Source organism: Pyxicephalus adspersus, chromosome 8 (assembly GCF_032062135.1).
Source record: "Pyxicephalus adspersus chromosome 8, UCB_Pads_2.0, whole genome shotgun sequence".
Classification (NCBI taxonomy): Eukaryota; Metazoa; Chordata; class Amphibia; order Anura; family Pyxicephalidae; genus Pyxicephalus; species Pyxicephalus adspersus.
The window spans coordinates 39,942,634-39,957,281 of NC_092865.1; positions in this window are offsets into that span (position 1 = coordinate 39,942,634).

A 14,648-nucleotide genomic window follows, 5' to 3' on the forward strand; every position below is an offset into this window, starting at 1 on the left:
TGTTCGGACATATTTCTGTAAGTTACAGGTCTACAATTTAAAAAAAAAAATTTCATGAAAAACAGTGTAACGCTTTTGGTACAGAAATCTAGACATCAGTGTAACGCCCAGGTGGTTAATATTTTAGGCCTGTAATTCTTAGGAATAACTCCCAGCTATGATAAAGTTTGAAACACAAATTATAATAAATTTATAATACATTATAATAATTTAATAATTTTATTAAACATTTTTTAAATTTGTCAAAACAAGGGTACAATAACAGAAGAAACTTTTGGATTTTTTTATTTGGATTAATTTTTTAAAACTATCACTTTGATAAATGTTTTCCTGCCTGGCCTCGCCTCCCCAGCGTACCGACGCTACACGCATCACATTGATCACAGCTGGGATGCGACACAGAAGCCGGCCAGGCATCACTGGAGGACGCAGCTGGATCGTGGGGAGCAGGTAGGATTGTTTTTTTATGCTACCCTGAGTGTGGCTCAAGGTTACCGCTTCTGGTATAAAAAATTCCCCCTCGAGCCACACTCAGTATTACCGCTGCCAGGGGGGTTTTAGAGTTACAAGATGTTGCTCAGCTGTGTTTAGCAAAAGATTTCTTCTGCAAGTCATGCAAACCACCCCCTATCAAGCCTCCGTCCTGCACACAAGTGAGCAGGGAAGCCCTGTTCGTATCTAGGAGTCGTCCATATGTCAGATGTAATTTCTGTTACTTGTATAATTTAATGTTTTAAAAAGATTTTTCAATGTTTTGCATTGTGAGAATGGAAATGTGAGAATGGAAACAAAATAAAATCTTACCAGCCTGAGAATTCTTGCTAAAATGTCAGTAAAGTCAATGATTGTGTAATAAAAACACCCAAACAATATACATTTGTTTCAGCTCATATGTAACCCTCAATATGCTCTCATTCATAAAGCAAGAAAGTGATTTGTAATAAAACAGTAAGGCTCAGACTAGTGGTTTTGGACACTTCATGTAGCACCCAGAGGCCTTTTGCTGCCCCTGCCGCCTCCATAGACTTGAATTGGTGTCACGTAATAAAGCTTGTGCAAGCTTTTTAGGAATTTGCAAATTCTTTCAATTCAAATTATTTCAATTCCTAAGGTTTTGTAGCCACAGTAAAATGCACTAGTCTGAACTCATCTGGACCAATTCAAAACAAATTCGTAGGCATCAGTCAAATGTAAACACCAATACATATACATAAAAATATTTAAAATAATTCTAGAGGCAGATAAAAAAAAAAAGAAATATACTGGAAGTTCCACTGGAACAGGAGGAAATCTTCCCAAGGAAACACTTGACAACTAAGGACAAATTCACCTTTTTCATCCTGCGATTTTGCATGGCTTTCCGCAGCTGGCACCTTGTTCAAAAAGAACCAGCGTCTGCACATGTGACAGCTGGCAGCAGTAGGCAGTACCAATCACTGTAGCCCCTATTCATTCTCTATGGGGCTGCCGCAGGGAGATGCTACATGGCATTAGTAAGCGGTAAATGCTAGTGTGAATTAGCCCTTAGTGGGAATCACACTGAAGAGATATACAGTAGACTCCAGATTATCCGGCCTAATGTTGTGGAAGGGCAGGCCGGATAATCCAGAGTTCTATTAATACAGTACAATACTCACCTCCACACACAGGCCAGCACTCTGCATGCTCGGACAACCAATACAGAAGAAGTGAAGCCCGAGAAGTGAAGAGCAGGCAGCAAGGACATCTCAACTTCAGAAGGACCGCAGCAGACACCCGCCCGCAACGCCCGCTAGCATTTGATTATGGAGATTTTTTTTCTTTAAACTAGGCCAGATAGTACGGAGGCTGGATAGTTACGAGCTGGATAGTCAAGAGGCTACTGTACTAACGCTTCTGTAGTCTAGGACAAGATGTGATGGGAAATCTTCCTAACAGATACTAAAAGAAAAAAAAAAAAAACTGACAGCAATTTTAATATTTTCTGAACCTAACCAATGTAAATTTAAAACAATTTTAGATTTAGATTTACTTAATCCATTTCTGTATTCACAGTACACTAATATTTTGGTTTAATTTGGTAATCAACCCAATTATAAAGTATATTAGTTCTAATTATTATTCAATTTTCTGCTGAAACTCATTCAATATTGAGAGATGCACAGTATTAGTCCAGGTAAACAATAGATATCAGAAATATATTGATTGTTTCTCCTATCATACACACATCTACTAGTAAATGTCCAGCCTAAGTATATGAATTTGATACTCTGTCAGCCTTCTTTAGTAGCTGTACACGTGTTTCCCCCACCCTCTGCTTTTCATACGCTTTAGTTGTTCCCCATATGCCTCTGAGCATACTCAGTATACAATATCACTTGCCACCGATTCACTGATTTTACACTTGGATAAACTTGGCTACAAAGTCAAGTGGTGATCCATTAGAAATACACCTATGCTGCCATTACTATTCCGGAAAAAAAATAAAATGTAAATACTTAGGAAATAATGACAAATAGAAAATGTTATTCCCAATATTCCCTCTGCTTGCAGACAGCACAACCAAATGGAATGGGGATAGATTGTGGACATGAGGCCAAAGCAGGGTCCTGGTAAATACCCACTGGTACCCCTGACCTTCATTTCATCAGTTTCATCAGTACATGTAAATACTTTTCTATATATAGTATATGTATGTATGATATGCATTACCTTAGTTATCACTTTAACAAATTACATTGCAATAGAAATGTGGAATTCACACTAAAATACAGGGTATGATTTTTCAATAATTGTGCAGCAGTTGATACAAATGGATAGTTCAAAAAGTGACTTCTCAGACTTTTAAAGAGGACAAATCATTTGTATGCATTTAGCCTAATCATCTCTAACCATAACAGCCAATTAATTTTGTGCTTCAAGATCAGCAGCCGCACAGTTATGACTGCATACACAATGCATGGCAAAACTATCAGTGAAGGAGAATAGTAGCTGAAGAATGAAACTGAAATGTATGATCTGTACTGTTTGTCCATAAGCTTTAATAGGGCCCTTTTATCCTTTTGCACTGCAGTAATACCTGAAGAAATTCTAAATGGCAACCCTACCCAAAATGTGCACAAAAATACCACATTCATCTATTTTGTGGTGCATTAGGAAGCCTACCTATTTCAAATAACGTAACACACAGCATAATACACGTTACCACACATGTAAAAACACCCTGCATTTCTATGAATGGGCTCTTAGTATTCAACAGTCATTATCATCAGTTTTGGTTCTTGGCAACTTCTTTTTAAAAATGATGTCTTGCTGTACTCTGTTTGCAATCATAACCGTGGAGATTGTTGCTCAGTTTGGTGAAACACTAATTTGGCTCTAAGGTAACAGACCTTCCAGCTAAATAATAATTATTATTTGTCCTTCTTTACTGACTTGACTGACAATAAAGAAATAACCCTTTTATTGACCACAACAATAGAAGTTATGTCAAAAAGAGAATGTTTTAAAATCAAATCCTAATCCAAAGCTTGTGTATATGTATATATATATATATATATATATATATATTGATCTCTAATCACTACCTCTCCATAGCATCTTGTATCACATAATGGAATGCACTAATATGGGATTTTAGGTGAGCACCCTAGAGAATACATCTACATTAAAATATCTTCACAAGACAAAACATTTGTTAGTTGACAACAAAACTTTATAGCATTCATGTGACATTGTGGCATAGGGATAGTCCACCAAAGCAATCATTCAAGTAAAAATTTCCTATCTAGAAACTTACAATTCTACTTACCTATGTTGTGGGCAAATTTGTGACATTTAATTACACCATTTCGAACAACAAAGGGAATTTTTATGTAAATCATATACATTTTACATTTTTTTACTGAAATGAAATAAAAGTTAAAAATAAAATGTCCCTTTTCAAACTAGAGCACATGGTTTTCATCCAGTTTGTCCATATATCTGGAGATAATATGATAAAATTTATCTATGAGAATGTTTAATATTTAATATTTCACATAGAACTTACTATGCTTTTTTTCATCCTCCCAGGCTAAAAATCACATGTCCAGTCTAATCCAGTGCCCAAAATACCACTTTCCAAGGACAAACTTGGACCATTTATTTTGGTATAGCCCTCTCATTCACAATTTCTGCCTTCAAGCATATAAATACATTTCATTACACACCAAACAATACAAAGACCCAAATGTGAAAACAATGGTATCTCAGAGTGTTCACCAACCAGCACCCAACAAGTTTGAATGAACTCTGGAACATCTCAGTACCACTCCTACAAAAAGACACCCTTACCCTAAAACATTCAAAACTGGACTTGACCCACATGCTTTTCATACTACAACTTAAATATTTTTTCTCCTATTTTAAGTATAACAAATAATACAATACAGAAATACTGAGATGATTGCTGATTGCTGACATTTAACTGATTATTTCCCCCCTACCCAATAACCACATTTACAATCCTCGACATACTAGTTAACCTAGATCAATTTAATATTGTTAGTCTGCCCACCAGTTACCACCTTCAGCCCCCTATTCCCACCATTTAAGGACCCATTCCCTTAAAGAAGAACAAATTTCGGTTCCTTTCAATACTCATATTATCATCACCATATATCCACTCCTTTAGACATTCTTGTGTAGTCTCAATTTATAACCTGCAGCTCTCATATTAGTGGTTGTTTACTTGTCTTCTTTTAAAATAATAGTTAATGGGGGGTGTGTCCTGATGGCGGCGGAGTAGGATGCTTACATTCCGAGCTCCTGCCTGGGGGATTTTAACTGTGTTAGCGCTGCAGAGCCTTCTTCTTGAGCTTCATGGGTCCCAAAACTAAGGGGGCACAGAAGGGACGCCCCGGAGGGGGCGATTCCTCCTCCGAAGGCATTACCAGCTTCTTCCCCGCGGCCTCCCGTCCCATCGTGACAAGGCCCATAAACCAGGGGCTCGATTTTCGGTGGCATCCGACGGGCAGGCACCATTGGCGCGGAGCACGCAACCGAGGGCCGGATTACAGCAGGGTCCAGCAGTACGGGGATCAGATGTTTCTACCACCCCACCATCAGAGGTACAACCTGATTGCCCCATCCTCAGCCCCTGCATGTTACCTTCTTTAGAAGCATCTTTAAGCCATAGCCCAGCAAATATGAATACCGAGGAGGAGTGGGACTGGAAGGCCCATCTCTGTGCCTTACCTACCAGGCAGGACTTAGAGTATAGTATAGGGCGCTTGGAAGCAAGCTGCAAGGCAGAGTTTAACACCAATGCGCGAGTCCGTCCAACAAGTTACCAGCGTTACCACAGCTCTACAAACCCAATGTGCTGATCTTTCTTCACAAGTAGTATCCCATGCGGCTATTCTGGAACGCCACGAGGCCCAAATTAATATGTTGTATCTGTTGCATGATGATGCTGAAAACCGCAACAGGCAGAATAACATTCGCATACGGGGTTTACCTGAAACCATACCGAATTCGGAATTGCCCACAGCGGCCTACTCTATATTTGCTAAGCTCCTTGCTGTCCCATCTGATGTTGATATAGAGATAGACCGAATACATAGAACCCTGGGCCCACACAGTACAAATCCGCAAGGCCCTAGAGATGTTATCTGTCGGATTCATTTTTTCAGAACCAGGGAAGATATCATGAAAAAAGCTAGAGAATCTACCAATATTGAATACGCTGGGGCACAGATACAACTGCTGCCTGACCTCTCTAAACATACACTGGATCTTCTCAGGGCTCTTAAACCGCTTTTAACAGCTCTTCGTGAACGGAACATCCCATATAGATGGGGATTTCCCTTTCATCTCATTATCAGATCAGGAGGTAGAACCCTTGTTCTTCGCGAGCCATCCGACCTGCCTCACATTGTACGGGATCTGCATCTTCCTGATAACCTATTACCTGAATGGCCTACAGCGGCTTCACTTCTCTACAGCAAACCAGCGCCATTACAAGCTCCTCCACGACTTCCGCCTGATAGTTCTCCAAGCACCTCCACGGGTCATTCTTCGCCTCCTCCTCCTTCCGCGACCTAGCCAGTTGCATCGGCTTCGCCAACAATTTTTATTGGATCTCGGGACACCTTCAGCATTGTCCTTGGAATCTCTACCTGCCATCCTAATTTTTTTGTGTTTTTTTAGGCCACCAAACACCACCGGACTACCTCTGCCCTCAACTTGTTTTATTCCTTGCCGTGCCTGGCTGAGAGCACGGTCCGCCTTTGACTGGAGGCTTTATGTTCCTACGGCAGATGTTTCTCCTCCACGATGGGACTTTCCATGAACTGGTAGCTATGTTGAGCGATATTTATCTCGTGTTTATTGTTGCTGTTCATGCTGTTAGTTGGATGGCAATTTTTTTTTTTTAAATGCCCTTTGGATACTGTGGTTGATTATGTTTTGGGTCCACTGGGGGGCGCACGAGCCATACATAGTTAACCCTATTATGGGACCTGGGATGTAGCATCCCAGTTTCATCAGACTACTTTGAACAGGAACCCAGTGCACTGCTTATTATATGTTAATGTCTTTTGATTTATGCTCTAGAATGTTAATTACCATGCTTACAGGTCTGTTTAGGGTACTGGGCGAATCCCCAAGGATTGCTTATTTTTACCATTATTTACGGTTTTGTTGGTTGCCCCAGGTGGGACTCTGCGGTATATTTGTTACTTGTTTGTTTGCTTCCCCCCGCCGCGCACAGACACCTTCCCCGCATAGGCCCACTGCCTTACTAGGCGGTGATTTGGGATCCCGCTCTAGTTTTTCACCCCACGGTCGAGGTTTAGCCCGCCTCATCCGTCTGGTGCCCCTTCCCTAACCCACTTCCCCTGATGTCCTCAATACACGATACAACGCAAACTTTGAGAATCTGCACCCTCAATGTGAAGGGCTTCAATAGCCCGAACAAGCGCTCCCAAGTGCTCCCAATACACATTCATCAGTATCCCTCTCTCTCCAGATCCCTCAAATGGGCCCTACAGAATGGACCTGGAGGTGTAACAACTCTCTGTTCAAGGACTCTATTTGCACAAAAGCGATTTTAGAAACTATTACTAATTTTATAGGGGACCATGTTTCGGACCCCACTCACCTACCTTTGCAATGGGAGGCTATGAAGGCGGTGGTTCGAGGGGTCCTAATTCAACAAGGGACTGGGCTTAAAAAGATCAGATTGCAAGATATTGCACTTACCTGCAATAGAATTTACTCCTTGGAACGCCTACATAAACAAAACATGGCCCCAAATGTATTTTTAGAACTGACTGCTGCTAGAACTCACCTTTTGAAGCTATACGATCTAGCCTTTCAACGCCACCGGGATCGCTTTTGTAAGGTAATCTACCAGTATGGGGACAAATGTGGCCGATTGTTAGCTTGGGGCTTACACCCTCGCGCATCCACTACTTACATTCTGTCTATCCGGACTGCTAATGGCGGCTTGACATCCATTCCTAGGGAGATTTCGAGAACTTTTCATAAATATTATGCCAATCTTTATCAAATCCGCCCTGCCCCTACAACACCATCCTCTCTGCAAGATTATATAGCTAAAACAGCCCTTCCAACATTAGATTCTGAGGTGATATCGCAATTGGAGGCCCCATTTACTGAGGAGGAGGTCTCCGCTGCCTTTAGTACCACACCAACTGGGAAAAGCCCTGGCCCTGATGGCTTTAGTCCACGGTTTTACAAGCTCCATGCCCTTAACTTTGTTCCTTTTATGACTAAGGTGTTCTCATCCATCTCCGATGATATGCCGTTTCCACCGCAGAGTTTGGAAGCCCATAATACAGTTCTTCCTAAGCCCGGCAAAGACCATACGGTTTGCTCTAATTACAGACCTATATCATTGATCAATGTTGATGCAAAAATTTTTTCTAAATTGATTCCTAATAGGGTATCTCCTCATATGCCCTCACTGATTCATTTGGATCAAACTGGGTTTATTTATGGAAGGGAAGCCAGGGATAATACTATTAAGACTATCATGCTGACCCAATTCGCTAAGTCTACAGGTACTCCTATGTGCCTACTGTCCATGGATGCTGAAAAGGCCTTTGATCGGGTCCAGTGGGAGTTTATATATTCATCACTACGTCAGGTAGGCCTGGGCCCCAGTATGGTCTCTAGAATTGCTGCATTGTATTCCTCGCCCAGGGCCCGGGTGTGGGTTAATGGCACCCTATCTGATTCTTTTCAAATCCAAAACGGCACGAGACAGGGGTGTTCCTCTTTCCCCATTGCTCTACGCCCTAGTTATGGAACATTTGCCTGTGGCCTTGCGCCGCAATCCGAATGTTAAAGGGCTCCAGATGGGGGATACACATTATAAACTCTCCTTGTACGCAAATGATCTTCCGCTGTATATAACATCCCCTCATATCACGATTCCTTCGGTACTGAAAGAATTTGATGAATTTGGTTTACTTAGCAATTTCAAGGTAAACTACTCCAAATCCGAACTTCTAAATATCACCTTAGCCTCGACCCAAATGTCTTCTATACGCAATAATATGTCCTTTCGGGTTTGTCCTAATGCCATTAAGTATTTGGGTATAATGATACCATTGGATCCTTCTGATTTGTTCTCGCCTTATTATTCCCGAGCATATAGTAACATTCAATCCAACCTTCAGAAATATGACTCCCTGCCTCTTTCCTGGTTTGCTCGTATAAATACCCTAAAAATGGATATTGTCCCCAGACTGTTATATATATTCCAAACGGTTCCCATATTTTTACCGACTGCATACTTGCGTAAACTACATAGGTTGTTTTTAAAATTCCTATGGCATGGGAAGCGCTCCAGATTGGTGTTCAGCATATTGGTTAAGTCTAAGTGTAGGGGAGGAGTGGGAGCTCCCAATATTATTTCCTACTATAAGGCATCGGTCTTAGTGCGCCTGACCGATTGGTTCCACAATCAGGAGCTGAAGGAATGGGTGCTGTTGGAAGAATTTTTGTCTCCAGTGAATCTGCCTTGGGTGGACCGGTCGTTATTACGGCCTCCACTTACTATGGATTTATTACATATTTGGGATAATCTTCTTAGATCGGGCAAATTGTCTACGAAACTAGGGCTCATGACGCCATTGTTCGATAACCCAGCATTTCCACCGGCCATGAGAGTTTCCAAATTTTTATCTTGGTCCGCCTCCGACAATTGTCACATTAGGAATAAAGTTCATAATGGGCGGGTCCCCCCTCTATCTTCCCTCGACCTTTCCAACAGAAGTAAGCTGTTATCCTGGCTCTCATACGGGCAATTAACGTCTTTTGTAGCCTCTTTTACTGACCCATCCTTGCTGTGCAGAAATTTGACGGAGGTGTTTTACATCATTTTCTTACAGTGGCTAGGGTTCTCATCCCGAGATTGTGGAGGCAGCCTGTTGTTTCTTCTATAGCTGACTGGGTATCTGAACTCGAAAAAATCCACCATATGGAAATGTTGGTGTTGGTGGCGGAAGATGATGACAGAATGGACCAATTTATAATAGTTTGGTCCGTGTGGGATTGGTTTAAAGAGTCTCCCCGGCTCCAAACGTATTTATCTTAACGTTCTTATATATTTGCTAAGATGTTGTTTTTTTATTGAGGGTATTTTCCTATTTTTTTTAAATCTGTGTGGTGTATATTGTCTTTTTCCCTTCCCTTCCCACTCCTTTTACCTTGGGCTGTGTTGTTTCCTTTTAGTTGTTTTATGTTGAACTGTTTATATATGCATATATATACATCACTATTGGCAGTTTAAGACTATTTAAATATTATTTACGCCATATGCTTCCATGAGTACTTATGTAAATTATGTATATTTGGGTTGATATATTTTTCTTTGATCCACGAGGACTTTTACAGATTATTATTATGTTTATCAGGATATATGTTGTGTCTAGGTTGTGTGTTTTATGCTCATTCGAAGCCAATGCTGTTAAGGGTAATTTAGATGTGTTCTGTTTTATTGTTTGTTATGTATGTTTGCCTTTTTTTTTCCTCTGAAAACTTAATAAAGTTGATTGACACAAAATAATAGGAAATGAATGTGTTATGTTCTAAATTAATCTGTTCTAGGTTTACAGTACAATATTATGCTGTCTTATTTAATTATTCTATATAAAATAACAATCGGATACAATTGGCAAACTATCATCTCTTACAGCATCATTCTGTAGACCATTGTCCTCACAGTTTATTCACACTACAGCAGTTACTTAACACACAGTATTTCCAGTGTACCCTAGACATAAAACCACAGGCTTCGCAACATGATCACTGTATTATAAACTTTTATCTTATCGCCATTTCATTGTTCAAACATTTCTTTACATCTCTAGTTGTCAAGCTCTGTGTATTTATCTCCCAGGATCTCAATAAAAATGAAAAAAAAACTCTGGATTGTCAAAGAAGGGCAAGGCAGTAAGTACATTTACCTTTCTCTCTCTATATACTGACCATCCTCTGCTCCACTTCCACTCATAGTGAGGAAAATACTTAGAACTTTAAAACATACACAGTAGTTGACTTTATTCCTTCCAATGTGACAGTGCTTTTTATTTTTTTTGGTTCCCCTTATCCCACCCGCTATTCCCTTTAAATAACCAACTAGGACACTCTTTTTTGGTAAATGGCCTCTCAGGCTGCTTTATTGCCACACCCCTTTTGTTTAAATAACCCATTTATACCAAACAATTTAAATAACCATATTTATACCATATTAATAACAATAACACATTAAAGCAATCAAATAACATTACAGCAACAACATAATGACAACAAAATATCAGTATACCAAGAGTACCATAACACTGGTTGCAGGTGCTTGAAGGCAAGGCTTACCCCACCATGCTGCTTTTTGGGGTTAGCACCCTATGGTATTGCCTGTACCCTGTACCTTTAACTTGAGCAAATGTCACACCTGAGATGACTCTTCCACTTATTTCTCAGCACACCCAATGATTCCCCCCGAGGTCCTCAGCTGAATACCTTAACTTCTCACCTATTTCTATAAACTGACCCCCCACTTTCTGTCTGATTCCTTTTTAATTGTGGAACAGTTAGGAGATAGCTACAGTCTGATCTGACCAGGCTGAATGCATGCACAAGTGTTTTATGTGTGACCCTATGGCATTTCAATAAAGGCTATTTAATGATTACTGAGTGTTGTCTTCTTTTTTGTACTCCATTAAAGTGAACTTAGCTTGTGATCAATAATTTGTTTTTTTTATGATGTGATAATCAAAGCACTGATGACCACCTGAAAAGTTGGATGCACTTTAATATATCTGGCTTTGTAAAAGTAAAATAAAAAAAAAATAAATACATAAAAAGGCAAACAGAAGCTTTTTTTGTTATTAGATAATTTCAGATCATATAAATCACAAAAAATGCTAAATATGCAGTGCAAAGTCAATTGTAGGTCAAATGAACCTGTCAATGAACGGTGAAGCTCAAAACCAACTCCAACTCATGTCAAAAGAAAGTTACTATAGCTTAATGACACAAACCCAAAGACACTCAAAAAATCCCTAAGTAAGTTAAGTGAATATTTGCAATATCAGCACCAGGCCTGTCTTTTCTCTCAAGTAGTATGTGAGTGTTATATGTTAGGTTTACTCCAGATATGGGGATGTTTAATATTTAATATTTTGCGTAATACAACATAGCTGATTGCAGAAGAATGGGTAATGATGATCACACCAAATTTATAGGAAATGCATAGAATGTTGTTAAGCACACCTGGGAGACAGTTACTTTTTTAAAGCTCTGGCCTGCATTTAAGTGTTCCACGCAAAATATAGTATGATCACCTTCATGGACAAATAGTTAGTAAGCCAGACCATGCTGTACTATTGCCTTAGGCCTGAATTTCATTAGCACAGCAATTCTGCATTAACAACATGTTGATCTTAGTGCTTGTCACTTGTAACATTGCTTTTGCTGGCCACAAATGTGATAATTTTCAGATAGATGTAGCACTCCTCCTGTAGGACTTGCTAAATTTCTGCTGTTTCTCTCTTCTGGTGGGGTGGTCAAAGAATAGAGCCTCAGTTTATCAGCATAGTCTAGGGGGTTATTGAACAAGTCACTAAATAACAGTAGAGAGGGTTGGGATGTAGAATGTCTAGACTGAAAGCTCACAATTCAGAGGGGGAAGAAGTCAAAAACCAGGATGTAGAGGAGCCTTCCATAATCCTCTTCCTTGCTGTAGCGCAGATACCTCTCTCCTGCTCATGCAGCCAGTTCTGACCCTGGGCACACCTGCTTCAAGTTTTATCTGTATCGTCCATCCTGCCAGTCAATCAGGAAATAACGTCCTAATTTCCTGATTGAGGATGAATGGACAGTCCAACTCCGACTAAAAAAACAGGTTGTTCTCCAAGACCGGCTCTACCACTCGACATCTCGATTCTCACCTTGAATCTCGGTCTGAATGTCTTTCAACTCTGTTTCCCAGCCCACTGCCACATCACTAGTTGGGCTGAAGAAGCGCAGGGATCTTCCTTTTTCTCTTACACTAAGACCCACTTGGTGGTGGCCCTACGTTGGATATATTTGGAGGCCTATTTGAGAGGACATTCCCTGGATGCTATCGTGTTCCTGGCTAGCAAATATAATGTTTTTGGCACCCACCCGACCATCTATTTATGGTCTGGGAGTGATACTACATGGTTGAATAATAGGTTTTACTGTGTTACTGTGCTTGTGCCTACTAGTGTTACTCTTTACTTTATTATTTTCCTGGGTATTTATGCTAGTATGTGTATTGTATATATGATGCTTAATCTACATAAGGGTGGAATCCCCTCTCACCCTGCTGGGCCCATAAGAAAGGGCGCCCCTCCTACCTGTGCCTTCACAGTTTCCACTCTATAGTCCTCATCTTTATTGGTGAGGGGTATTTTGGTTGTGTCCCTTACCCCTTTTCACTGCCCATCTCCTTTCCTTCCTTGGCCCCAATCCTACCACCTTTCCTTTGCCCCTTGTTTCTGGTTTGTCCTTGTTTTTTGTTTTGTTCTCCCCCCTCTTCTCATTACCTTCCTTCATGTTCTTTTCTTAATCCACTGCTTTATTCCCAACCCCCCCCATTGCACTTCAGTGTGCTTGACAGGTGGAGCCCTAGTCTGTGCCCCAGTGGCTAAGTGTATGCTTTCCCACTAATGGATACTAGTAAGATTTTTTCACTAACACGATACATTTTTTCGTTGTAAAGGATCGTAAAGGAGTGGAGATTGAACGAGCGGCACCAACTGCCCTCTCATTCCTTCACTTGTATTATGATCGCTCATCGTTCATGGATCCGCCAGGACAGATCCATGAACCACAATGGACAAGCGCTGTACACATGTCAGATTCCCAACTGATACTAGTCCTGAGGCGATAATAGGACAAGAATCATTCTACGTAGTAGGTAGCCTTAATGTCAAAGGATAAACACCCCTGGGAAACACACTGCCTTATTAATGCCTGAATTATACACCTTAAAGTACACATTTTAAAAAAGACAAACTCCCCGTTCCCCATGGTTTACCATAGTTGTTCAGCAGACTAATGATCTAAAGGTGTTAGAATATTATTAGGGAATTCCCTAAATTGGGCTTTTAAAGACATGTGTTGTGATACTAAAGATCATATGCATTTTGTAAAGGGTTTACTGGTGAACTGGTCACCCTGGCTACAGTGTACGGTCCCCAACACAGCAACAACGGCCTGTTTCCTGTCTAGGGCACTGACATGTCTGGAGGTTTTTGTGAGGGCCTGTCATTCTTGAAGGGAACTTCAATTTTGTGCCAGATCCTTTGCTCAATGTCACCCACTAATCTATGAGGATTGTGGGGTCAGGACAAAGGGCAGATCAAGTGTTGCCTTATGCAACACCAGTTGGTGGACGACTGGAGAATACTTCACCCCTCAGACAGGGATTTCTCCTTTTTTGCTAAACCACACCAGATGTACCCCCGCTTTGATCATTTCTGGCTGCGTCATGCCGACCTGGTACAGCAAGTGGAGTGCTCAAATGGCACCATTACTATATCCGATCATGCCCCAGTGTTTCTACATATGGCTGGAAGGTATGACTGCCCCGAAATGTAGAACTGGAGACTAAATGTCTCCCTTTTGCTGAACATGGTGACCCAGGATGAAATACCAGCTGAATTGACTACAGATTAAAGGAGAACAGATTCAGTTCAGCTAATCTCTCCTCATAGCTGAGCTGCTCCATTCCTTTTATTAGTCTAGTTGCTTTTCTTTGTATTTTGAAAATTACTTAGTGTGTGCTTAATAATAAAATGTCCAAACCCTAACTTTTGTACCATAAAAATAGTTTTCATCATTTTTCAACCTTCTTTCATCCTAGTGCTGCTGATTTTTTCACTTGCCTTTCATACAATTCTGGGAATATTTATCAAGCAAATTAGGTCCGAGACAGATTTAATGCTGGAGATGAGTCAGATTTTCACTCTAAACAGGTTCACAGTTAAGAAATGGTCAGGGCAGGTTTTATTCTGTAGCAAAGCTAGAGCAGCTTAGGGATAAATTCATGACTCATTTATAGATTTATTGTAAGTCTGTTGCATCATCTGTCTCTCTGTTATTGTTAAGCATTGCCTTGCTTTGTA